The 25,460-nt window shown below is 43.1% G+C and overlaps 1 protein-coding gene across 30 annotated transcripts in view; it reads left to right on the top strand.

Moving 5' to 3' along the window:
• The window catches only part of LOC126981546 (phosphatidylinositol 4-phosphate 5-kinase type-1 alpha-like), a 113,022-nt gene that overhangs the window by 30,053 nt on the left and 57,509 nt on the right, over positions 1-25,460 (top strand). The gene's annotated exons all lie outside the window — the stretch shown is intronic.

Below are 25,460 nucleotides of genomic sequence, written 5' to 3'. Positions count from 1 at the left end.
AAGGGAAACACACACACACACACACACACACACACACACACACACACACACACACACACACACACACACAAGGCTAAATGGCGTGGGGAGGTCTGAGAGGGGAAACACACACATACACACACACACACACACACACACACACATACACAAACACACACACACACACACACACCACACACACACACACACACACACACACACACACACGCACACAAAGCCTATCAAGAGGAAATGTTGCATGAAGCGCCGCCTCCTCCTCCTCCACTTACTCTCCCCTAACCTACCCCAACACCTGCGTTCTACCTTTTCTCACCTGTTTTTTTGTTTACTAATTAGTGTGTACCTGCCTATGGCCTTCGTTTGCCTGTTTTTGTGTGTGGTGATTAGCTTACCTGTTCTGTTAATGCCTTGGCTTCTGTTTTCTCACTTTCCTTAGCTCATTAATTTTTGTTTACTGCTTAAAATTACGTAAAAGAACCTCACGTATGCTTTTCATTGTTAATATGTTTACTTATCTGCTACAACATTAAAAAAAAGACATATACTCTGTTATTCACCTGTTTACTTGTTTACTTTATCGTATTTTTGTTTACTTTTAAAAGATTGAGATAGAAATGGCTGTATCAATCTTCTTATTTTAGTGTATTTGTGTGTCTGCTAAAACATATAAAAACGTCACTTGCATAACTTTCCATTTTCATATTTATATATTTACTTACTATACCTTTTTTTATTTATTTTAAGAAGGTCGAGATAGAAATAGCAGTATCAGTCTTATTTTAAAGTATTTGTGTGTCTGCCAAAACACGTAAAAACGTCACTTGATTACCTTCCCATTTTCTTATTTATATATCTACTTTACCTGTTTTTCATTTATTTTAAGAAGATGAAGATAGGAATGGCAGTATCAATCTTATTATTTTAGTGTATTTGTGTGTCTGCCAAAACATAAAAACGTCACTTGATTACCTTCCCATTTTCTTAATTATATATCTACTTTACCTGTTTTTCATTTGTTTTAAGGAGATCGGAATGGCCGTGGCAATCTTTTGTATGACTGCAATTACTTGTCTGCTAAAACATATATAAAAACCACTTATTCACCTTTTTTTCTTTTCCTCTTTACTTGTTTTCTTTACTTCATTTTCGTTTATTATAAGAAGATCGAGATTAAAAATGAACGTCACTTACTTTTATTCATTTTCGTATATACTTAACGTCACTTGTCTATGTTTTCGTATTTAGTTGTTTTCTTTATCATATTTTCATTAGCTATAAGAAGATGTAGATAAGAAAAATGACCGTGGCAATCTTGACCTTATCAGAATACCTTTGGGGACATTTAAATAGGACTGAATCTCCTTCCCGCTGACCACATGGTGTAAGAAGGGATCGGATCTTAAGGTCTTACGAGTCAGTGAGTGCCTTGCGCAGACGGGATTGGATTCTTCAAAGGGCGGAGCAGATCCCTTTTAAGAGATGCTGAGAACCTTTTGAAGTGAGTCAGAAGCTTTCAGATACAGGATCAGAACCTCTTAAAACTGGATCAGGATTTTTAAAGAGAGGATCAGACCGCATATTCTCACGTCCTCCCTCGAATTGCATTTCTCCTTTCTCTCCATATTTGTTACTTTCCACTCACCTCAAGTACTCTCTCTCTCTCTCTCTCTCTCTCTCTCTCTCTCTCTCTCTCTCTCTCTCTCTCTCTCTCTCTCTCTCTCTCTCTCTCTCTCGTACTGTTTACCTGCGTTATCTTAGAGAGAGAGAGAGAGAGAGAGAAAGCAGTTATTCCTCCTTGTTATTACTTCTTTCAACCTTTGATTCACAGAGTTTATCCTCCTCCTCCTCCTCTTCCTCCTCCTCCTCTTCCTCCTCCTCCTCCTCTAGCAGTGTCTGCCTGTCTGTCTGTCTATTTGCCCGCCTATTAGTTCATTGTACGTCTGTCTGTCTGTCTGTCTATATTTCTGTGTATGTCTGTCTGCTTGTCTACCTTCCCGTTTACTGTCTATTTGTCTGTCTGTGTGTATATTTCTGTGGGTGTCTGTCTTTCCGTCTATCTATATGTCTGTGTCTGTCTCTACCTCTGTGTCTATGTCTTTCCTTCCGTCCATATTTCTCAGTCTGTCTCTGTCCGTCTGTCTGTCTGTGTGTCGGTATCTGGGGCGCCGAGTGAGGGATATGCACGAAAAAATGCTGCAAAAAAAAAAAGTTGAAAGAATAAAAAGAAAACGTTGCAGAGAAAAAAAAAACGTAGGAAACGGAAGCCTAGGTCCTACGTGATGTATGTGTTTCCCGGTGTGTGTGTGTGTGTGTGTGTGTGTGTGTGTGTGTGTGTGTGTGTGTGGACCTGGTGACCTTGAACATACATACCCGGCCGCGCCCTGCCTGCATACCACACCTGTCTGCCATACCTGACTGTCTACCTGCATAATAACAACAACAACAACAACAACAATAATAGTGGTGGCAAGGAGAGGGGAAGAGAAAGAGAAGCGGAAATGAGAGAAGGCAAGGAGGAAGAGAGATAAGGGAAGGATGGAGGGGAAGTAGAGGAGGAGGAGGAGAAGGAAGTTGTGTTTACATAATGGAGACACGGAGGCTGGAGGTAAAGGGTTAGGGGGAGGAGGAGAAGAAGAGAGAAGGGGTGGTGGTCTTCCTTCCTCCTCCTCCTCCTCCTCCTCCTCCTCCATTCCTCCGTCACTTTCACTCCCTCTTTTGAGTCTGCTACTGCTGGGAAAGAGAGAGAGAGAGAGAGAGAGAGAGAGAGAGAGAGAGAGAGACCCTTGTAGGCTTCAAAACACTAGTAGGGGTTCAGGTAGCCTATCTTACCCCTTCCCCCTCCCCCCTCCCCCCCTTTCTTCCTTTCTTTCTTCCACCCCTTCTTGTAGAACGCCCCCCCCCCTCCACCCCCGTTCGCTCACTTCCTCTTCCTCTTCTTCTGTCCTTGTATCTCTCTCCCCTCCCAGATCCTAAACCCTTCTCCCCTTCTTCTTCCTCCTCCTCCTCCTCCTCCTCCTCCTCCTCTTTAGCATAATAGTATAATCACCTGTATGAATTTTGTGGTATTTAAGGTCTCCCACTTTCTCTCTCTCTCTCTCTCTCTCTCTGGCATAATTATTCACTGGCAACTCGTTAATATTCTCAACGGGAACAGGAGGGAAATATACTCTCTCTCTCTCTCTCTCTCTCTCTCTCTCTCTCTCTCTCTCTCTCTCTCTCAATGATGCTCTATAATGCAAGGAGAGAGAGAGAGAGAGAGAGAGAGAGAGAGAGAGAGAGAGAGAGAGAGAGAGAGAGAGAGAGAGAGAGAGAGAGTCAGTCTTGGGGAAGGTTTACAAGCCGGAAGAGAATAGTTAATTGTATGAATAACGAGACAAGAACCAGTCAGGTGTTGCTTTCGTCATGTTTGTTTGTCAGTCAGTTAGGTACTCAGTTATGCAGTCACTCAGTCAGGTAGTCAATCAGTCCGTCAAACATTCATACAGTTAGGCAGTAAGCTATTTAGTCAGTCAGTCAGTCAGCTATCCAGTCAGTCATTCAATCATTAAATCATTTCGCTATTCAGTCAGTCATTCAGTCAGTCTCGCAGTCAATCAATCATGTAGCCCGTTAGTCAGTCTTTCAGTCCGCTTTATCAGTCAGTTCTTCAGTCAGTCAGTCAGCTATCCAAGCAGCCTAACAGGTGTTCAGTCAGTTATGCAGTCAGTCAGACAGTGAGGCAAGTTGTGGATGATAATTATGAAAGAGAAGGAGGAGGAGGAGGAAGAAGAAGAGAATGTGGTGGTGGAGAAGACAAAAAAATAGAGGAACTGAATAATAAGAAGAAAAAATAAGCCTTGGAGGTGGAAGACGAGGAGGAAACATTGAAACAGGAGAGGAAAAAGTTGGAACAGGAGACGGAAAAGCTGTAACGAGAGAAGAAGAGGAGGAGGAGGAGGGGGAGGAGGAGGAGAGAAGATTAGGTGTCGTGGGAGTTTTTTCAGGTCATTGATTGTCTGTTCTCTCTCTCTCTCTCTCTCTCTCTCTCTCTCTCTCTCTCTCTCTCTCTCTCTCTCTCTCTCTCTCAAGGGAAAAAAAAGACTATGAAAGGAGAAAGTGAGACATCATTTTAGTTTTGTTAGGAGGAGGAGGAGGAGGAGGATACAATAAAGATGAAAACAGGAAGGAAGAAAGAAAAGGGAAGTAGAGGAAGGGTGAAAAAATACTGGTGGTGGTGGTGATGGAGGTGTTGATGGTGGTGGTGGTGGTGGTGGTGGTGGTGGTGGTGGTGGTGATGGAGGTGTTGATGGTGGTGGTGGTGGTGATGGTGGTGTTGATGGTGGTGGTGGTGATGTAGGTGTTGATGGTGGTGGTGGTGGTGGTGGTCCTTTACGGGGTCATATTGGTGTTGCTTGCGTTGGTGTTATTGGGTTTCTTGCACGTGATTCTACCTCCTCTTCCTCCTCCTCCTCCTCCTCCTCTTCCTCTTCCTCCTTCCCCTCTTCTTTCTATGCCTCTTCCATTTCCCCAGTGTTCTCATATTTCGTCCTTTTTTGCAGTATATGCCTAATGCTCCTCCTCCTCCTCCTCCTCCTCCTCTTCCTCCCCCTCCTCCTCCTCCTCTTCCTCCTTATCTTCTGTCTTCTCTTCCTAATCTCTCCTACTCCTCCATTTCCTTAATATTCTTTTCTTACTTTCTTTTTCGTTACATATTTGCTGAACTCTCCTCCTCCTCCTCCTCCTCCTCCTCCTCCTCCTCCTCCAGCCACTGCGTCAGGAAGGCGGCGACTCTTGTGGCGCCAAAGCCTCTGATATAGTAGTGTGTGGCGCCCTCCTTTTCTCCTCCTCCTCCTCCTCCTCCTCCTTCCACACGTTCAGAGAATGAGGCTCTCTCTCTCTCTCTCTCTCTCTCTCTCTCTCTCTCTCTCTCTCTCTCTCTCTCTCTCTCTCTCTCTCTCTCTCTCTCTCTCTCTCTCTCTCTCTCTCTCTCTCTCTCTCTCTCTCTCTCTCTCTCTCTCTCTCACCCACCTGATTTTATGTCTCCTTACCGCCTCGTCGCAGCTCACCTGAGACGCGTGTTTATGGGCAGGTGTAAACAGGTAACGGCGTGATTGTAGGTAGACACAGGTGAGAGCTTGACTGGAGGAGGTAACGTTTTCATACCTGGGCCTCGAATCCAGGTGTATCGTGTAATGTTTTTGGGGTCAGTGTTAAAACGCTTTCGGCTCTCGTAACAAATATTTTCTTAGGTCACGAAGGAGGTTAGTCTAGTTCTTGTGAGTGGTTTTCATATGCATGGTACAGAAGCTTTGTTGGTACTCTAGACGCATAAAAATACCCGTGGAAATACACTCAACATTTACGAAAGCCTTATCATATGTGGAAAGGGGGGTGTAGGCTTATAGAAATGGTTAAATGGACCTTATTCTCTCATCTCTTGGTAACCCTACATGCATGGTGCAGAAGCCTTGTTTAATATTACACAGGCGCATCAAAGTACCCGTGGAAATAACACGCAACATTTACGAAAGCCTTATCATATGTGGTAGGGGGGTGTAGGCCTAGAAATTTTTAAATGAACCTTATTCTCTCATCTCTTAGTAACCCTACATCATTCATTGCAACATCCGCATCTGTGCTACATCCAACCTTACATTAATAACATCAACGGTAGGTAGGTATTTTTTTGTGCAATGTCCGGCACTGTATATCAACGTTGCCAGATTGTCGTACTCAGCCTCTTATATTTACCAACTTCCGACCCAAAAACTGTCTCCTGGACCCCAATAACTAGATTCATTTATATCTATCGTTAAAATAGTTAATTCCTGATGTTTCTTGGCAATAGTTAGGCGTCAGAAACCGTTAAATACTATGCTCTGAGTACGATAATCTGGTAACGTTACTGTATATGCATTACTAAGGGCTAGGAATGGCGTACACGCCTTATGTGTGGCTATTATGGGCTGAGAAGGGTGAACACTCCTCTCGTACATGGAAATAGCGCGTCTGTGAAGAAGATGGAAGACGTTAGATGAAGTAGAGATTTAGATGTTGTTTAACCCGGTAGCAGCGACGGACCAGATTTGTGGCTTTACCGTGTACTAGCGACGGGCCATTTTTTTCCCAGGATATAAACCCCCAACACAGATGATGCATAAACTGATCACAAATGCGCTGATAGGTATATATTATGAAATGGTTTGCGTGAGAGATGTTTTTTTCTCATCAATTCGCTTAGAGGGGACTTTAAGAAACATGATCCCCGCAGCTACCGGATTAAGGGCTTGAAATGGTGTTTAATCCTGCTGTATGGAGTGGAAGCAGTGGATGTGAAGAGGATGAAACAAAAGTCAGATGTATATAGCCTGGATGGGGATGTTGCGATGGGTGTGGGAGGTTACTAGAGACTCGTACCACTTGCATCCGGGGAACGGTGAAAGTTACGGAAGCGATGAAGAAAGCTAAAAGGAAGACGGAGATGATACGGACGTGAGGAGAGAAGAGGAGTATGTAGGAAGACGAAAGTTGGAAAGTTTCGTTTAGTCGGCGCAACATCTGTGGAATTATAGGGGAAAGGAACAGATCCCAGGAGACAGGACACAACCCCCGATTAATACCTGGTACCCATTCACAGCTGGGTGGACAGGGGCGCCGTAGGGTATCAGAAAAGCCGCCCATATTTTTCCACTCCGCCCGGGAATCGAACCCGGGCTCATTCGGTTGTGAGGCGAGTGTGCTAACCACTGCACCACAAAGCCCCCAGTGTAGGAAGACAGGTTAATGAGAATGCATACGTGTATTACCATGGGAAACTAGGCTTTGCGAGAACTAGTTATTAACCTTAAGTGAATAATCCTTTAAGACGAATAATTTTTGCCATGGCACATAGTTTGGGGAACAAGGAAGGACAGATAAAGAAGAATGAGGCAGTAAATCAACCCAAAGTGAAAAAAAACTCAAGTACGTGAAACTTACAAATGGAGTTAAGCGAGAGGGAATTAAAGTAAGAATAAATAAACTTTGAAGTGAATGACCAAAATTGACCATATTAAGACGGAAAATTTTTGCAGGGGTAAGAGTTCGTTGCTGTGAATATTAACTTTAAATTAAGATAGATAGATAGATAGATAACTTTATTGTCAGTTTGCTACATAGCAATGCATACAAATCGAAATTCTTTGTGGCTAGAGCTTTATATTACGATAAGTTCCTATAAAAGATATAAAATTACTAAAAATGTAAAGTTAATAAAAATATAAAATTACTAAAAATGTAAAGTTAATAAAAATATAAAATTACTAAAAATGTAAAGTTAATAGAAATATAAAATCACTAAAGATGTGAAATGTTACCTCAGTTCTCCTTCACTTCCCATTTACTTCCTTTACTTACGATATAGTTGGTTATTTTAAAGGTGTGCTGCTCAGAGAAACAAGGAAGTAAACGTTATCAAGAATTAGTCAGGCAATAAACCTTGAAAAAATATCCCTTTAAATACGTAAACTCCAAAGTCGTTATACCTAATTAAGACAGTTATTTCACAGGTGTGCTGCTTAGAGATACAAGGAAATAAAGGTTAACAAGAATTAGCCAGGAAATAAACCTAAAGAAACTGACCTTTTTAAATCGTAACTCCCCTCAAGTCATTACACCTTAAGATAATTATTTCAAAGGTGTGTCATTTAAAGAAACAAGGAAAGAATACTGTAGTTAACAAGAATTAGCCAGGAAATAAACCTAACGAAACTGACCTTTTTAAATCGTAACTCCCCTCAAGTCATTACACCTTAAGATAATTATTTCAAAGGTGTGTCATTTAAAGGAACAAGGAAAGAATACTGTAGTTAACAAGAATTAGCCAGAGAATAAGACTTAAGAAACTGACCTTTTTAAATCGTCAACTCCCCTCAAGTCGTTATACCTTCAGACAAAGTTATTTCAAAGGTGTGTCATTTAAAGGAACAAGGAAATAATACCGAAGTTAACAAGAATTAGCCAGAGAATAAGACTTAAGAAACTGACCTTTTTAAATCGTCTACTCCCCTCAAGTCGTTATACCTTCAGACAAAGTTATTTCAAAGGTGTGTCATTTAGAGAAACAGAGGAAGAGTACCGTAGTTAACAAGAATTAGCCTTAAGAAACTGACCTTTTTATAAATCGTCATACCTTAAACCAAAGTTCTTTCAGAGGTGTGCTACTTAGAGATTCAAATAAATAAATGTTAGCAAGAATTAATCAGAAAGTAAGCCCTGAAAAAAATTAACCATTAAGACACATCGCTAAAATAAGTCGAATTATTAATGGGAAAAATAAAATAAGGGTCAGCCAAGACTCAAAAATCTGGGACTTACCATTTACGGGGAAAGGAAATGAGTGTTAGCCAGGATTTTAATTAACCTTTCTAAGACACTCCATTCCCGCCCGGCCACCTGTGCTACGTGCGGCGTCGCGGGAATGGGAGTCGGCCAGGCTTCGTCATTAAAGTTAAAGCCGTGCTATTAGTGCCTGGAGAGGTCCCGAAGGCTTGCTAGGGAGAGGGAGACAGGGACGTGAGGGCCGCGGAGGGCGTGTCAGCGTACCTAAGGCCGCGTTGTGGGGACTAAAGGGGCTATCACACTGGGCAAATGTTCCGTGGATCTTCAGTCAAACCACGATTTCCGTTGGCGTGGTTTACATATTTCCGTGGTTTTCTGACGTGTCCACATCTTCCAAAGCTACGGTAGATTTCACCGAAGGACGACGGCATTACTCACCATCATCATCAGCAGCGATAACAAGAAACAAATGAAAACCACGCTAGAGGAAATCGTGGTTTGACTGAATATCCACGGAAAATTTGCCCAGTGTAATAACCCCTTAAGCCAAACCATTTCAGATAGTCCGTTTGGGCGTTCGATTCCGCGGGTCCTTTCCTGCCTTCTGCTCTGCCTCACGGTCCCAACACTTATCCCTTCCCCTCATATGTTATCTATATATAACATTCAAAATGCCTCTGTACTCTATTAAGGAGCAGTAAGTAGCAGGCTTTTTTTTATTATTGTTTTCTTTTTTTTTACGCCATTGAACTGTCTCTGTCTCCTCTGCTGTAAAAAAAAAAACGTATAAGAGGGAAAAATATGTCTTGGGATTGTGTGGCAGAGCAGAGGGGTGGAAAGGACCCGCGGAATTGAACGCCCAAACTGACCATATATATTTGAAATGATTTGACTATAGGAGAGTAAACACAACACTTCCTGGGTGTAAATAAGGTTCTTGTTAGTTAGTATAGGGAAGTGAGGGCGTATCAATGTCCCAGGGCCGCTTTGTGAAAACTAGAAAGGTAAACAACGCTAAATAGATAAATAAATACATAAATCTTCTTAGTTAAAAGTTAGGGTCTAGTCAGTTGGTAGTACAATAGGGAAGTGAGGGCTAGTAAGGGCATGTCAGAGTGATGAGAGCGTTCTGAAGAGATATATAATGAAATCTTCCCCGGTTTAGATGAATAGTTAAAGAAAGTAAAAAATGAAGCTGGATAAAAAAAGAAAAATCTCCCTCGGTAAAAGTGAAGAGATACGTAAAGGAATCTCCCTCGGCAAAGATGAAGAGATGAATAAAGAAAAATCTCCCTCGGTGAAGATAAAGAGATGAATAAAGAAAAATCTCCCTCGGCAAAGATGAAGAGATGAATAAAGAAAAATCTCCCTCGGTAAAGATGAAGAGATGAATAAAGAAAAATCTCCCTCGGTAAAGATGAAGAGATGAATAAAGAAAAATCTCCCTCGGCAAAGATGAAGAGATGAATAAAGAAAAATCTCCCTCGGTAAAGATGATAAGTAAAGAAATCTCCCTCGGCAAAGATGAAGAGATGAATAAAGAAAAATCTCCCTCGGTAGCTAAAGATGAAGAGATAAGTAAAGAATAAAATCATCCTCGGTAAAGATGAAGACGTAAGGGGAATGGAAATCGTCCCCGGCAAAGCTCTAGCGATGAATAATAAATCAATCTTCCTCGGTAAATGTGACGAGAAAAATAAATGTTAATATTTCGGCTCTCGTCAGCTGGTCTAGGGAAGCGAGGTCAGTAAGTGGGCGTCAGAGTACCCAGTGTCGCTTTGAGAGTAAACACGTCACCGGAGAGACCAATAAAAAGGTTATAAAAAAAAATCCCATCCGCTGAAAAAATAAATTAAACGGTAAAAAAGCATAAACATCCTTCCTCTGTTCTTTTATCTTATTGTATTTATTTATTTTATTTTTTTTTATTTTCTCTACTTATTTATTTGTATTCGGCTATTTTCATTTACCTATTTATTTATTTATTTTTTTTCATTTATTTATTTATTTTTTTTTTTTTTTTTATTTATTTATTTATTTTATTTATTTTTTTTTTTTTTTTTGTGCTCCATCCAACCGCAACTAGGAAGTAAGGGCACGCCGCTCCCCCTTCTGTGTGTGGGTTTAAAGGTCACCCCATCACCGAAACACACACACACACACACACACACACACACACACACACACACACACACACACACACACACACACAAATTTGATAGCGTATAAAACTTTGCTGTCCCGTCAACCGATAGTGTGTAACCTGACCTTGTTTGACCTTATGTTCGGGGTCACGTGACTAAGCTGAAACGGGAAGTGGAAGGGATGTCAGTGATTGGGGGTGGGGTGGAAGTGGGGGGCTCCTCTCCCTCCCCTTCCCCCACCTCCTCACTTTTCGTTCCATGTATTGACCCCGGCTGAGCTGAGCTAGTTTGACCTTATATTCGGGGTCACGTGACTAATTGGAAGTGGAGGTTGGTGGGAATAGCAAGGATTGGGGGGGGGGGGGGGTCCGCTTCCTCCCCATCCCCCTTTCGGTCCATGTATTGACCCCGGCAGACCTGACTTGTCCTGAGGGTGACCTAGGTTGACCTCTTGGCGGTGGCGTTGGGGCGCGGCGGCGGTGGCGGTCGGTAGTGGCGGCGGCGGCGGCGACCTCGTGTTTTAAGTGGGGTGGGGGGGGCGCCTCTCCCCCTCCTCTCTTCCCTTCTCCCCCTCCTCTTGCAGCCACTTGCCGGGAATCAATATGTTCCTCGCCGCCTCCGCCCCCTCACCCCCAGGAGCGGCGCCCCCCGTGGGAAGAGGTGAAAGGTTGTGCTGGGGGGCGTAAAGGGATGGGGAGGTGACGTAACGGGGCTTGGGGGGGGGAAGAGGGGTGATTGGGGGAATGTGAAACTGATTGGGGGTCGTGGGAAAGAGGTGCCTGGGGTGATGGGGTGATTAACAGCCCTGGGGGAGAGGAGGAAGTAAGGGGGGAGAAGGAAGAAAGCAGGGGGGAGAGAGCGGGGAGAAAGGAGAGAGGGAGAGAGAAAGAAGAGAGAGGGAGGAAGGGGGCAGACAGGGAAGAAAGAACGGAGAGGAGAGAAAAAGAGAAGATAGATGAGAAAGGGAGAAGGAAGAAATATATGAGATAGAGGGACGAAGAGGTGGAAGAGAGGAGAGAGAGAGAGAGAAGAGAAAGAAGGGGGGGGGGGTAGAGGAGTGGGGGTGATTTAAAGCATTGGATCCAGGTGTTGAAAGGGGGAGAAGGGGTGGATGTCGTGGGAAGATGTGAGTGAGTGATTGAAAGCAAGGGGGGGTGGGGGGGGGGAGAGGGGGGACTTGGACACCTGTGGGAAAGGTAAAAGTCACGGTGCATTAATCAGTGTAAGCCAATCACCGTGTTGATGCTGATACCTGTTGGAGGGGGGATATACCTGTCTCACTCCCCCTCCCCCTCCCACTCCTCCTCCTCCTCCAGTTAATTTCCACACCTGCCTCATCAGCTCTTTTTTTTCCCATTTCTCTTTTCTTTTTCCATTCCTTTTGTCTTCCCTTCCCTCCTCCTCCTCCTCCTCCTCCTCCTCTAATTTATGCACCTGCTTCATCACCTTCTTTTATTCTCCTTTTCCTCCTCTTCTTTTTTTTTCTTCTTCTTTTTCCGCTCCTTGTCTCCCTCCTCCTCCTCCTCCTCCTCCTCCTCCTCCAGTTAATTTGCTCACCTGCCTCATCCGCTTTTTTTCCTTCTTTTTCTCCTTTTTTTCTCATTTTCCGTCCCTTGTTATTTTTTTTCTCCCTTTATCTCCCGACTCTTCCCTTCCAGCACCTGATTCCCTTCGTTATTTTTTCCCCTTATCCTCTTTCCTCGGTGCCCCTTCCTCCTCCTCCTCCGCCGCCTGAAGATGAAGAGGAAAACTACTCCCCTTTTTCTCCTCCAAAGACAGAGAAAACACCTTTGCTTCCACCGCGAGGCGAAGATAAAAAGGTCTTTCCTCTCATTCTTCCCTCCCTTTCCCCTCCTCTCCTCTCTCCCCTCCTTCCTTCCTCTCTCTCCCTTTCTTTACAGCCAACCCTCGCTCTTCCCACTCTCCCTGCCTCTTTCTCCCCATCTCGTTATCTCCCCTTTCTTCCTTCATTCCCTTTCCTCTCCACATTTATCCCTGATCACCATTCCCTTCCTTCCTTCCTTCTTTAAATTCTTTTCCAGTTTATTCTTTCCTCCCTCTCTCATTACCGGCTTCCTCTCCCTCCCTTCCTTCCCTTCTCTCTCCCTCCTGTCTTCGCCAATCGCATTTTTCTCCCTCCTTCCCTCCCTTCCTCCTTTCCTACCTTTCCTCTCCTCTCTCCTCACTACCTCTCCCTTCCTCTCATCCTTCCCTCCCCACTTTTTCCCTCTCTCCCTTCTTTTCATTACGTTCTCTTCCTTCCTCCCTTCCTTCCTCTTTTCCTCTCCCTTCACATCTCCCTCACTTCCTCCTTTCTCCTCTCCCCCCTTCACCACATTTCCGTCACCTCCTCCTCCTCCTCCTCCTCCATTCTCTCCTCCATCTGTCGTGCTCAGTGACAACGTCTCTCTCCTTTCCCTGCAAGATGGGAGGTAAATACCCACCTGTCTTCCTACCTCCTCCTCCTCCTCCTCTTCTGTCTCCTCTTTCAAGTCTTTCCTACTCCTCCATTTCCTTAATATTTTTTTTCTCATTTTTCTCACCATACCTGCTGAACTCCTCTTCCTCCTCCTCCTCCTCCTCCTCCTCCTCCTCCTCCTCCTCCCCCCCACTGATGGCATGATGAGATGGTTCCAAGGCGACAAAGACAAATTATTTTTTCCTCCCTGCCAAGGCGAGACAGACAGGCTGAGGGTCCTTTAGAAGCTCTCAGGTTGGCGTGGAAGACGGAATTTACCTGTCCGGGGAGATGGCGCCGATGTACCTTACCCTACCCTTGTTGCATGCCCTTACCTTTCCCAATAATACTGATGATGCCAAAGACAGTAACGACGATAGTAATAAGTTTTTATTTTATTTATTTATTTATTTATTTATTTATTTTTACTGCTTCCTGTACCTTAAAAAAAAATAACAGTAACACCATATTTCTAGACCCCTTACCGTTTTCCTTCCTTATTTTCAGTATGTTAGTAGCAGACTGAACTTACCTTGCCGGGAGATAGCGCTGATATACCTTATCTGTATTGCATACCTTACCTAATAATAGCAAAAATGACGTAAATAACAATAGCAACAACAACAACACGCATGAACACTGTATTTCCACACCACTCCGTTTTCGTCTCCTGTTTCCGGTTCGTTAGTAACAGAAACATTATCAGTGTCTTCCCTTACCTAAAGCACCTGTAGGAGCCAAAGCTTACCTGAGTAGTGGTAAAGTCATGCCTAGAGATGATCTTTCCTGACTTTTTAACGTTTCGCCTGTAGAGCCGGTAGGCTTTCTTCGTGGGCCCTTATGGTGTGCCCCAGTCCGCTATGACGCAGGCAAGTGTTTATAGTGGCGCCATCTTGCTTGGCTCATGCTGTTCCCCGTAGCCCAACCTTGATCCTCTTTTTCAGAGAGAATCTAATTGGTTTATGAGCATGGAGATAATATGACAAGGTCTCTGCACCACGAACGCGAAAAACATTCATGAGAACCCGACGAAGCTCCTTCATGCCCTTGGAAATACTTGTGGGAGCCGAAAGCGTCTAAGAATACGGACTAGTACCCGTATACTCCTTTTCAGGGCTTTAATAAGGGGGATGCTAATGAGGTTCTGATGCTAAGAGAGTCGGGTTGGACACGTAGTTATGGGTTTAAGTGTGGTAAATTTAGATTCAGCAAGGACATTGGCAAGAATTGGCTCACCAACAGAGTAGTGGATGAGTGGAACTGGCTTGGCTGTCATGTGCTGAGTGCCGTTTTTTTTTTTTTTTTTTTTTTTTTACAGTTAAGGAGACAGTTCAAGGGCGTAAAAAAATACTGAAAAAAGCCCGCTAGTTACTGCTCCTGAATACGATAGATACATCCAAGAAAGTGATTAGATAAATTCATGGATGGTGATGTTAGGTGGGGTTGGGTTCACAGGAGCTGCCTCTGCCTCTGCATCATGAACGTGGAAAACACTGATGAGAAACCGACTAATCTCCCTTGTGGCATTAGGGAATAGTTGTTGTGAGACCCGAAAGCGTTGAGGATACGGATCTCTAATCTTACCTGCGTACCTAAACCAGGGAAGCTCACCTGAGTTCACCTGTACTTGTAGGCTGTGGAATGTACCTGTGTGCGGTGTGGATCAGGTAGGCGCTTTTTTTTTTCGTGCGGGAGGCAGTTCAAGGGCAAAAACAACAACAACAACAACAAAAACATAAACCCCGCTAGACTCTCCACCGACAAAAAAAAAAAAACAAGAAAAAAAAAGAGGGGAAAGAAGAGGTCAATTTCAGGTGGAGAGGCGTCTTGATACTCCGGGCCAACTCGGCGCTCCAACACAGTCTTTGTTAACTCCGAAACCAAACTATATTCTCCACAATGACCCATTATTTCTACTCATTACCAGATGCTAATAAAGAGATCTCTTGTGTGGGTCCTAAACTTTCCTCCTCCTCCTTATATCAACGCCAAACACTAGAGTCGGTAATACAAGACACTCGCTTCTAACATTTATTTCTAAAGGTCAGAGAGGGGGTCAGTCTGGTTCTAATGGGTGTTTCTTGAGGTCCACGGTACAGAAGAAGGGTCACTCTACCACCAGGGTCATAAAACTACTATTTTTTTTTTTTATATAACAAAGGAGACAGCTCAAGGGCACACAAAAAAAAGGAAACAATAATAAAAAAAGCCCGCTACTCGCTGCTCCTAAAAAAAAAGAGAGAGAATCAAAAGAGGTGGCCGAAAGAGAGGTCAAAACTACTGGAAATGCCCACAACTCCTACGAAAGCCTTGTCAAATACGTGTTCTTGGGCGGCGAAATGTCTCATATTAAACGATGATCTACAATGATTTTTTGTCGTATTTTGTGTTTAGTTAATTGGGGAGCATACAAACTTAATTGCTGTATTGGACTGTAAAACTGGCCCTCTCTTACCTGCGTTACATACCTTCGCCGCCTTACCTGAGCCCGGGGAAGCCACGTGCACCTCATAACATTGTCGGCTTATCTTCGCGTCGTGTTAAGCTCCTGTTGTTGTTGATGTCGTTGGTGTTCCTCGTTTGTTTTGTTTGTTATTCATGAGTATGTTAATGAATGCGTGGATGTTCCCGTGCGTGTTTTTTTTTCCGAGTCGCTGTTTCTGTCCGAGGTGAATGTTTGTTTTTTCGGGATGAAGGAATGGTTTGGAAACGTTAGAAAAAATAATGAAATGAACAGAGGATTATGGGATTGGAGTTTTATAAGTAATACGTTAGAAAAAATAATGAAATGAACGAAGGATTATGAGATTGGAGTTTTATAAGTATTACAGAAAGTGAGGAAACGGCCAGCTCGAAACTATTTGCTTATCTTGTTATTGATTTCTTTATTTGTTTTATCTTTTTTTTTCAGTCAGTCATTTATAAGTTAGTATTTATTTATTTTATTTATCTTTATTATTATTATGTGTTTGTGCGTTTTTTTTCCTCATAGGTGTTAGTATTTATTTATTTTATTTATCTTTATTATTATTATCTGTTTGTGCGTTTTTTTCTTATTTATAGGTATTTATTTATTATATTTATCTATTATTATTATCTGTGTTTGTGCGTTTTTTCTCATTTATAGATGTTAGTATTTATTTATTTTATTTATCTTATTATTTTTTGTGCGTTTCTGTCCGTGTCGTATTTGCGTTACATTTCGTTGGTTAAAACTCATGCGTCACGTCACGTCTTATCAGTTCTAAGGATATCGTTGAAGTGACGCTCCGGATAACATCGATCGTCACACGCTAAACAAGAACTAAAAGAAAACAAATAGCCTAGTCGTGTCACCATATCTATAGACTCGTCAATTGTCACTTCCTGTATGTATCGTTTAAGCTCAGCCTCGTCGGGCACATCCGGAAGATTTTGTTAATTATGTAAATGCTTCCTGTAGTCAACTGGTACCGTTATGAATGCTATAATGGTCATATTCTTAAACATTTCGGCGCCCAGACACACACATTTTGATAAGACTTTCGTAGGAGTTGTTGGCCTCTCATAACACTCTTCCTTCCTCCTTTTCTTTTTCTCCTTATCCTATTTACTTATCTTCCCTTTATCAGGCTCATCATCTTTCCTTCCTCTTCATTTATCTCGTTTTCCCTTCAGTGCCCTCTAAAACATTGCCCTGATATAGTGCCTCCTTTCCCCTCCCCTCCCCTGTCTTCCCTTTCCTTTCCCTCACCTTCCAAGAGTGGTTTTATGACCTTGGTGGTGATAGTGTGAGTGTGACCATTCCTATGTACCGTGAACATGAAAATATTCCTAAGAACCCGATCAATCTCCAAGGCGTTGGGAAATAATTGATGCGGGAGGCGGAAGTAGCAGAGAATATCGACCCAAATCTCCTTCGTTTTTCATATTTCCATTTTTTTTTATTTCTCAGTTTTTCTCTTGAGTTGTAGAGGGGCGTGGCATGCTCGTGGATTACCCAATGGCATACGCTTGATGGGAAAAGTAGGCGTGGCTTAATTACCAAGTTAGTCTGAACGGAATATATACTTAACCTTCACGCCACGACAAGTCTCACTCCCTGACATCCATGATTTAGGCCGAGTCTCCGTGCGGGGGCTTAGTATGTGTTGCGTTCGGTGTGTGTGTGTGTGTGTGTGTGTGTGTGTGTGTGTGTGTTTGGCATGCCGCCCTGTGCTTGGGTGGAGCGGCGCGTTGACCTGGAGGGAGAGTTGTCATGTTTGCCTTTCATTATTATTATTATTATTATTATTATTATTATTATTATTATTATTGTAGTTAAGGATACCGAGGACCAGATAAAGCTGTCATAGTTTATATATATATTATTATTATTATTATTATTATTATTATTATTATTATTATTATTATTATTATTATTATCATCATTGTATGTTGATCAGTTCGCACGCATAGTTTCAATAAGTACTCATTTGAAGAAGAAAAAAACATTGAAAATTCCGTTGGGGTATAAAAATATAAAAGTATAAAAATTGGTAAACCTTTATTATTACAGTAGACCATTTCTCTGTACCTAAGTTTCTCAGAGTGGTTTTTTTTTGTGTGTGTGTGTGCGTGCTAATTAGGGTGATGCGTGCGAATTGGCAAACTTACTTATTCGCGTGGTGGCCGCCCAACTCCTGACTGCTTGGCGCTGCACAGGACGACGATGACCCAGATTCAGCAGTTGACGTGCAGGCACTGAGGGCGCTGCGTGTACCCCGAGCCTGGGCGCGTATTCTTTCGGCACCTCAGTTCGCCTGTTTCAAAAGCCTCGTACAAGTTGCAGGGATTTTTATGGCCTGGTTTGTGATCCTAGTGACAGTTTTACACGACTTCTGCATCTGAACGGGAAAATCACCCATGAAAACACTCCTTATGTTCTTATCTCTGTGGCCTTGAAAAATAATCGTAACGGGAGCCCAATACGTTAACCCCTTGACTGCGTATTTCCTACAAGAAGACCTCGCCAAGCTACAGGAATGGAACAAAAAGTGGCTGCTATAATTCAATGAAGAAAAATATAGTCATGCAGCTTGGGAGGGGAAATTCAGCACACCAATACCACATGGGAAACACTCCACTATCCACCACAGAGGCAGAGAAAGACATGGGCCTATATGTTACCAGGCTACCAGTGAAGGCAAAATTCGTGCCAGTCGCAGCGGACGGGTTAAGACTATCGGTCCTGGGCGGGCAACAGTGCGCTCGACGTTTTGGACTGCATGACAACTAAAAGACAGAACTCTCCTCAACGTGCCAGCAACTTTTCGTCAACATAATGATAAGAAGAGAAGCAATGCGGGTTCACTCTGGCCAAATATGTTTACACTTTAAAGGATGCTTGGCAGCGGCTCTTCCGGTTACATTCTTAAACACTTCAGCGGCCAAGCACACATATTTGACAAGGCTTTCCTATAGGAGTTGTGGGCATTGGTAGTTTTATGACCCTGGTGGTAGTTTGAGGTCACATTCTTAAACACTTCAGCGACCAAGCACATATTTGACAAGGCTTTCCTATAGGAGTTGTGGGCATTGGTAGTTTTATGACCCTGGTGGTAGTTTGAGGTCACATTCTTAAACACTTCAGCGGCCAAGCACATATTTGACAAGGCTTTCCTATAGGAGTTGTGGGCATTGGTAGTTTTATGACCCTGGTGGTAGTTTGACCCTTCTTCTGCACCGTGAACCTAAAAGAACACTCATTGGAACCCTATCACTCTTCTTTTTGGCCTTGGAAACTAGTTGATGTGAGAGGCAGAAGCGTCTGATAATACCTTGTTGTCCATGTCACCTGCCCCAGCACCGGATTTCCTTTCCTTGACCCTCTGGAGCGCCCGACGTCACAGGGCTGTCAGGATTTTTAGGGCCATATTACAAGACACTTTGCCATCTTACATCACCTATTTCTAAAGGTCAAAGAGGGGATTAGTCGGGTTCTAATGAGTGTTTCTTTAGCTTCAGAGTACAGGAGAAGGATTAGACTACCACCAGGGTCATGAGACTACCCCTGGAGATGCCCACAACTCCTACGAAAGCCTTGTCAAATATGTGTTCTTGGGCGGCGAAATGTCTCCAAATACGACCCTTAGGTTGGTATTGTCAGATGCTCCCACCCTTCACACCATCTATTTCCAAAGGCCGAAAAGGAGGTTAATCGAGTTCTAATGAGTGATCTTCTAGGTTCACGGTACAGGGTGGCTGAGGCCCGTGTTCAAGGAGGACGCGAGTTCAGGACGCGCCCGGTGCCAGCCGCCCGGTTTTTTGAAGCTGGTTTTTGGCCATAAATTCAAAAACTACCCACATGCTGTACAAAGCGCCACCTACCAACACTATCTCTAGATTCTAGGATCAAGGGGATCAGATGAGGCAGCATGAGATGAGGGAAGCATGAGCCATACCTGGCGCCACGCCTGCGCTGGAGCGCGCTGGCGGCTCCTCACCTACAGGAGACCGGATGAACCGACCGGACATCACCATCGGAGGATCCAAACGAAGTTACCGGCGCAATAGGCAAAAAAAAAAAACAAAAAAAAAAAAAAAACAAGAAGGCTCAGACTACCACCAGGGTCATAAAAGTACCCCTGGAAATGCCGTAAACTCCCACGAAAGACAAGTAAATTACGTGTTCTTGGGCGCAGAAATGTTTAAAAATATGACTCTTATTGTCTACCTAAGCCTGCGCGATGTCCTTTGCCGCCGCAGCTGTCCTCATTACGCCGTGCTTCGTGACCTTGTTATTGTAATCCCTATTCTTGGCATCCCATCGAGTTCAGGCGTAAAGTTTGATCCACTCCTTCATCTTATCCGTCCGCGCCCCTGTGTGTGAGCTCTCCCCGGCGTCTGAGCTGTCAACATAAAGCACCATAGACAAGGTTGCGGCTTACATGACGGCAGCTAGGGATCAACATACTGGAGACGGATGCCAGCAGCTCGTTGAATACTACTTCGTGTTGGTGAATATATTGACAATTAAGACGTATTCAAGGTCACTACTAGATCGCTGCTCTCTCTCTCTCTCTCTCTCTCTCTCTCTCTCTCTCTCTCTCTCTCTCTCTCTCTCTCTCTCTCTCTCGAAGCTACAGAGAGAGTAACGAAGGCAACAGAGAGAGAGAGAGAGAGAGAGAGAGAGAGAGAGAGAGTTTCCTCCAAGGTGGAAAGGCGGAGGCTAGACAGAGTGACGTTGTCAAGATAAGATAGGGAGATGCCATGACCCTCCTCCTCCTCCTCCTCGCTTTTCTCTCCCTTCGTCTTTAAGGTTGCTCCCGAGTTTGTGTGTGTGTGTGTGTGTGTGTGTGTGAAATCTAAGAGAATCGTTCTCATAAGTGTTTGTTTATTTATCTGGTTGGATGTGATGTTGAGAAAGTGCATTCCTGTCCTCATCTTTTTGTGTGTGTGTGTGTGGGGGGGGGTCGAGGGTGGGAGGAGGGGCAAGGAGGGGGGTTAGTGAGGGGTGAGGGAAGGAAAGGGAAGAGGAGGAGGATTAGAGGGGTTGAGGGTGGAGGTGGGGGGTAGTAAGAGGTAATGTAAGGAAAGGGAGGAGGAGGAGGAGGAGGTGGGGATGCAGTGAGGAGTAATGGAAGGGAAGGGAAGGGAAGGGAGGAAGACAAATAAATAAACGTCGGGAAAGAGTCAAGAGAAAGAGAAAAAACTGGAACACGAAAGAAAAAAAAAGTTACAATTCTACGAGCAAGAAGGGAAAAGAAAACGGAAGGGCGTGTGTTGCTAGTATTATTATCATTATTATTACTATCATTGTTATTACTATCATTATTGTTGTTGTTATTATTATTATTATTATTATTATTATTATTATTATTATTATTATTATTATTATTGTTGTTGTTGTTGTTGTTGTTGATATATTTTACCCGGCATCATATCGCATCGTCATAATTATAAGCAAATATATGTGATCCGCTATCACCTGTTGACCATCTGTTTGTATGCACATGTATATGCATGAGTGTGTGTGTGTGTGTGTGTGTGTGTGTGTGTGTGTGTGTGTGTGTGTGTTATCCGATCTCGCTGTTTGTGTTTGTTTGTGGGTGTTACCGAGGCGATGATGTTGTAATAGTGATTGCATAAAAAGCCAGTCAGTCAGTCAGCCAGTCAGAACACCAGTCAGTCAGTCAGCCAGTTCATAACATCCGCCTTAACTAAATTCCGGTGTCAAGGAGTCGGTCAGTCAGTCAGTCAGTCAGTCAATAAATCTTGCCTTACCTGTCAGATATGTAGTGCCATGTGCTCGGCCGGTCAGTCAGTCAGTCAGTCAACGTTTCCCTCAAACTTCCCTTGACTGTCAGATAAGTGGTCTTGTAGTCGGGGGGTCAGTCAGTCGTCAGTCAGTTTTCTGTTTATAATCTTTTCTTGACTATGGGAAAGGTGAAGTCGGTCAGTCAGTCAGTCAGTCAGGACCCAGTTAGCCGTGAAAGACTGGCGGTGACCCACATACCTGACCACTTACCGTGAGTCAGCGTGCAGGTGTGTGTGTGTGTGTGTGTGTGTGTGTGTGTGTGTGTGTGTGTGTGTGTGTAATTCTTACCCTGTATATATATTAAATGATGGCGCTGCAGTCTTAAGAATAAATAAAATAACTATAATATTAATAAGGCCAGTGAGTGTTTACTTACGTTTATGAATGTTGAAGAAAATGAGATTAATTATATTGTGCAAGATGAGTCGATTTGGTGCTGGTTTGTCTGTGTGTGTGTGTGTGTGTGTGTGTGTGTCCATCCACAAACCCAATAAGGAGGGGGAGGAGGAAGAGGAAGAGTGAATGTGAAAATGTAGCCACAGTTTAACAGTAATGTGTGTAGTTCTCTCTCTCTCTCTCTCTCTCTCTCTCTCTCTCTCTCTCTCTCTCTCTCTCTCTCTCTCTTTGTTGCGAGAAGACTCATTACACACGTCAGACTTTTCCGTTTCCTCCCTCGCTCCTCCCCCTCCCCCCCTTTACCCTCCTCTTCTCTCCCCTCTCTCCCTCCCTCCTTTCCTCACTTCCTTTTCTCTCCCTGACCTGGACCTCTCCCTTCTTCATTGCCTTTTCTCTTCCTCTCACTTTCCCTTTCATTTTTTATTTCTTTCTTCCCTTCTTCTTTCTCTTCCTTCTTAATTTTCTTTTCTCGTCTCCTATTTTTTTTCCTCTCCTTGTTTCTTTACCTTATCATCTCTTCCCCTCTCTCCCCATCTTCCTTTATTTCTTTTATATTCTCCACTTTCCATATTCTCCTATCTCCTCTTCCTTATCTCCCTCATTTCCTCTCCTCCCCTCATTCTCCCTTTATCTGCCCTTCCCTCCTCATTATCATCTTTATCATTTTACTCCCTCTTCTTCTTATCATCTCTTCCGGCCGTCTCATGACACACTTCCCTCCTCCTCTTCCTCTTTTTTTTTTCTCCTTATCCTATTTATTTCTCTTCCCTTTATCTGGCTTATCATCTCCTTTCATTCCTTCCTCTTCATTTATCTCGTTTTCTCTTCAGTGCCCTCTAAAACCTTGCCTGATATAGTGCCTCCTTTCCCCTCCCTTCCCTTCCGTTTTCTTCCCTTCCCTTTATTTTTTTTCCTTTTTCCCTTCCCTTCCGTTTTCTTTCCTTTCCTTCACCTTCCCTTCCCTTCCCTTCCCCTTTCTTCCCTTCCCTTCCCTTACGTTTTCTTTCCTTCGCCTTCCCTTCCCTTCCCCTTTCTTCCCTTCCCTTCCCTTACGTTTTCATCCCTTTCCTTCCCTTTACCTTCCCCTTTCTTCCCTTCCCTTTCCTTCCCCTTCCCCTTTCTTCCCTTCCCTTTCCTTCCCCTTCCCTTCCCTTCTCTACCTTTATCTACACTTCCCCTTTCATTTCTCCTTCCCTTCCCTTCACCCTTCTCTCCGTACCCCTAATGTTAGTTTTTTCCCTTCTTTTTTATCTTCCTGTAGAGAAATATTTGTCTTGAATTCTTTGGCATGGTTGGGTTTTACGATTATGTGAGGGGGGTGCCAATAGTAGTAGTAGTAGTAGTAGTAGTAGTAGTAGTAGTAGTAGGGAAGGAAACAGTATTGCCAGGATCACCATCACCACCAGCAGTCGAAATCAATATACTACGTCGACTGGAGTAGAAGTAGTAGTAGTAGTAGTAGTAGTAGTAGTAGTAGTAGTAGTAGTGGCAGAAGCGGCAGTGTTACGTCCTCCACCCACGCGATCAATACTACTGTCCTTCCACGCCTCCTCCTCCCCCACCTCCTCCACCACAACTCCTCCTCCTCCGCTTCTTCCTCCTCTTCCTCTTCCTCCCACATCCACCGCCCACATCCACTTCAACAACACCTCCTCTTCCTCCTCCGACATCCACTACAACAACCCCTCCTCCTCCTCCTCCTTTTTCCTATAAACATTGACAGTCGTGGGAGGAACAGAGGGAAGGAGAGAAAGAAAGATTTTTTTAAAGCCTCAGGTAACAGAAGGGGGTGAAGATAGCGGAGGAAAAAGGGAGGAAACGAAGAGGAGGAGAAAGGAAGATAGATAGATGGGAAGGAGGGAAATGGGGAAAGGTACAGTTTTGAGTAAAGAACGAAAAGAGAAAGAAGAGAAAAGGGAAGAGAGAGAGAGAGAGAGAGAGAGAGAGAGAGAGAGAGAGAGAGAGAGAGGATAGCAGTAATAATGATGGAAGGAAGGAAGGATATGAGGAGAGGTAGAACAGTAAAGAAGTCAACAAGGAAAAAGGAAAAGAGATAAAGAAAGAAAGAGATGAGAAAAGTAGTAGTGAAAATATTAAGTTTAGAAGTAAAGAAGGAGGAAAAGAGAGGGAGAGATGAGGGTAGGCAAGGGAGATAGGAAGAAAAAGGGAAGAAAAATGCGGAGAGAAAATGGAAAGTGAAGGGAGAGTGGGAGGGAGGGAGAGATGAAAAGGAGAGTAGTTTAGATGAGAGCAAGGATGGACGAGGGAGATAGAGGAAGAAGGGAAGGGAAGTGGGGGGGGGGAGAGGAAGGGAAGGGGGTCAGTGCATCAGTGGGACACATGCTCCTCCCCCATCCCTTCCCCCCTTCACCACCCTTCCTCCCCCCTGACACGTGAAGGGGGGAGGGTGAGGTCAGGAGAGTGAGTGTAGCGTAATAATATTCCTTACCCCACAGCGAGAGAGAGAGAGAGAGAGAGAGAGAGAGAGAGAGAGAATGTAGCAATTTTATTTTATTTTTTTATTTTTTTATTTTTTTTTCATACATATTGCTTGTCTTTCATTTTTGGTTATTTTTTTCAGTTTTATTTTTTATTTTTTATTTTTTATTTTATTTATTTATTTTTTTTTTTTTTGTATTTTATCATTTTTATTGTACATTTTTTCGCATTTTCTCATCATTATTCTCCCTTCTTTTTATCACATTAATTACACTATTTTTTTTTTCACACTTATTTCTACGTATTTTCTTTTCATTACATCAATCACACCAAGTTTTTTTTTTTTCCATTTTCGCATTTATTATCATTATTTTCTTGTATTTTATTTGTATTACCTTATTTCATCACACGCCTGGTTCAAATCTATCTTACTGTACATTTATCCTCTGCATATTCTCTCATTCGCTCAAAAATCACACGCGGAGCCTTAAATGTCAGCTAACTTGACCTACATTATCATTCTCCATCCATTTTCTATTACCTTATTTCACTACACGCCAGGCTTTATTTTAACTAACTGTACTTTTATCCTCTGCATATTCTCTCATTCGCTCAAAAATCACACGCTAGAGCCTTAAATGTCAGCTATCTTGGCCTACATTATCATTCTCCATCCGTTTTCTATTACCTTATTTCACTACACGCCAGGCTTTATTTTAACTAACTGTACTTTTATCCTCTGCATATTCTCTCATTCGCTCATATATCACACGCTAGAGCCTTAAATGTCAGCTAATTTGACCTACATTATCATTCTCCATCCGTTTTCTATTACCTTATTTTCATCACACGCCTGGTTCAAATCTATCTTACTGTATATTTACCCTCTGCATATTCTCTCATTCGCTCATATATCACACGCTAGAGCCTTAAATGTCAGCTAACTTGACCTACATTATCATTCTCCATCCATTTTCTATTACCTTATTTCACTACACGCCAGGCTTTATTTTATCTACCTGCACATTTATCGTTTGCATATTCTCATAAATCACCCACTAGAGACTTTAATACTAGCTATCTTGGCGTACATTTATTTATTCGTCTATGCACCTTTCATTTCTAGGTCACGTGAAATATCTCTTTATTTTTTGTATCGTATCGCCAGTTTTGATTATGTCTTATATCGTGCAGTTATCGGTCGTATATTCTTCTGCATCATCTGCCAAAGCCTTCACATTAGCTATCTTACATTCATTTGCTCGGTGCACCTTACACCTTTCATTTCTAGGTCACGTGAAATACCTCTTCTTTATTTTTCGTTTCGTATCGCCAGATTTAGTTCTGTCTTATATCGTGCAGTTATCGGTCGTATATTCCTCTGCATCATCTGCCAGAGCCTTCACATTAGCTATCTTACATTCATTTGCTCGTTACACCTTACACC

The sequence above is a fragment of the Eriocheir sinensis genome, chromosome 48, assembly GCF_024679095.1.
Source record: "Eriocheir sinensis breed Jianghai 21 chromosome 48, ASM2467909v1, whole genome shotgun sequence".
Lineage (NCBI taxonomy): Eukaryota > Metazoa > Arthropoda > Malacostraca > Decapoda > Varunidae > Eriocheir > Eriocheir sinensis.
Note: the sequence above shows the minus strand (reverse complement) of the source record. Positions and strands in the feature narration are given on the sequence as shown.